Source organism: Raphanus sativus, unplaced genomic scaffold (assembly GCF_000801105.2).
Source record: "Raphanus sativus cultivar WK10039 unplaced genomic scaffold, ASM80110v3 Scaffold2217, whole genome shotgun sequence".
NCBI lineage: Eukaryota > Viridiplantae > Streptophyta > Magnoliopsida > Brassicales > Brassicaceae > Raphanus > Raphanus sativus.
The window spans coordinates 4,609-6,912 of NW_026617526.1; positions in this window are offsets into that span (position 1 = coordinate 4,609).

Consider the following 2,304-nt stretch of genomic DNA (forward strand, 5'->3'; position numbering starts at 1 on the left):
TCCGAACGTCACCACCCATAAGCTAAAAGTTGACCCTACTTTCAAACCGATCAAACAAGAAGCGTCGTAAGCTAGGTCTCGAAAAGGCTCAAGCTGTTAACGACGAAGTTGACCGACTTACGAAAGCTGGGTCCATTCGGGAGGTACATTACCCCGACTGGTTAGCTAACCCAGTAGTGGTAAAGAAGAAAAACGGGAAGTGGAGAATCTGTGTAGATTTCACAGACCTAAACAAAGCTTGCCCTAAAGACAGCTTCCCGTTACCTCACATCGACCGCCTAGTTGAAGCAACAGCTGGCCATCGACTCCTATCCTTCATGGATGCCTTCTCAGGATATAACCAAATCATGATGGATCCTGAGGACCAGGAGAAAACTGCATTCATAACCGAACGAGGAACCTATTGTTATAAGGTTATGCCATTCGGATTAAAGAACGCAGGAGCTACCTATCAAAGGCTAGTAAATAAGATGTTTGCTGGACAACTTGGAAAAACCATGGAGGTCTATATCGACGACATGCTAGTCAAATCCTCAGCCGGGGAAGATCATATCTCCCATTTAAGGGAATGCTTCGATATCCTGAACAAGTACGATATGAAGCTCAATCCCACTAAATGTACTTTCGGGGTACCCTCAGGCGAGTTCCTAGGCTATCTCGTAACCGAAAGAGGCATTGAAGCCAACCCGCAGCAGATAGCAACCTTCCTAGAAATGCCGTCACCTAAGACGACCAGGGAGGTGCAGAGACTGACTGGACGAATCGCGGCGTTGAATCGATTCATATCCAAGTCTACCGATAAATGTCTCCCATTTTACAAGCTTCTAAGAAATAATAAGAAGTTCTTATGGGACGAGAAATGTGAGGAAGCCTTCAAGCAATTGAAAGCTTACCTCTCCGAACCTCCGATCCTATCTAAACCAGTAGTAGGAGAGCCATTGTACCTATATCTCGCTGTATCAACTGCTGCAGTCAGCGGCGTTCTAGTACGAGAGGAACAAAACGAACAAAGACCTGTCTATTACACCAGTAAAAGTTTGATAGATGCCGAAACCAGGTACCCTGCGATGGAAAAACTAGCTCTAGCAGTCGTAACAGCTGCCAGAAAATTGCGACCTTACTTCCAATCGCATTCGATCGTTGTAATGACCTCACAACCATTACGAATGATCTTGCACAGCCCCAGCCAGTCAGGGCGATTGGCTAAATGGGCCATAGAACTCAGCGAATATGATATTGAGTATAGACCTCGAGCAGCAGCGAAAGCTCAGGTCCTCGCTGACTTTATCATCGAATTGACATCCGAGCAGTTAGACTCCGAAATGGAATCTCCGAAGTGGAGCCTATACGTCGACGGAGCCTCATCAAAACAGGGCTCCGGTATCGGTCTAAGGCTAACTTCTTCAGCAGGAGAAACCATCGAGCAGTCATATAGGCTCGGATTCAGCGCCTCAAACAACGAAGCTGAATATGAAGCACTAATCGCAGGGTTGAAGCTCGCCCTAAGCCTCGGAATCCGAGAGCTAAACGCTTATAGTGATTCACAGCTAGTAGCTAGCCAGTTTCACGGAGAATACGAAACGAGGGACGAAAGAATGGGGGCATATCTCGAAGTCGTCCAGAACCTCACTAGGCAGTTCGACAAATTCGAGCTAACGAGAATCCCACGAGGTGAGAACTCCTCAGCAGATGCATTGGCTGCTTTAGCTTCCACATCAGACCCCCTCGTAAAACGAATCATACCCGTAGAAGGAATCGAGAAACCAAGCATCGACATAGCTACTAAAGCTGAAAAAGAGAGCAAACTAAAAGCGCAACCCGAAGGTACCTGCCCTGAAGCGGTAGCTACCCAGGTTTTCACAACATTTTGGTTTCCAAAAACCAGAATATGCAGCGCAAAAAAGCATACCTCCGGGAACATAATCCAAGTCACGGAAGATATTCTTCGAAATTCAGACTCCTTAGAGCCTGATCTCGAGAATACCCCCGGGGGCACCAACTCAGACCCAGTCATCTGCAGAGTTAAAACCAGAAGCCGTACAGCTCTCCAAAATTCATCTGGAGGTATTCCTCGGAATTCAGACTCCCTGGAGCCCAATCCTACCAATACCTCCGGGGGCACCACGACACCAGGTCCCGAACAGGAACCTCCCTCGTCTCTTCATAACAAAGTTGTAGGAAGAGAGGATTGGAGAATTCCAATCACGCAATACATCCTGGAGGGAAAGACTCCACCCAATAAATGGGAGGCTCGAAAGCTCAAAGCATTAAGCGCGAGATATTGCGTAACTGAATCTGTCCTCC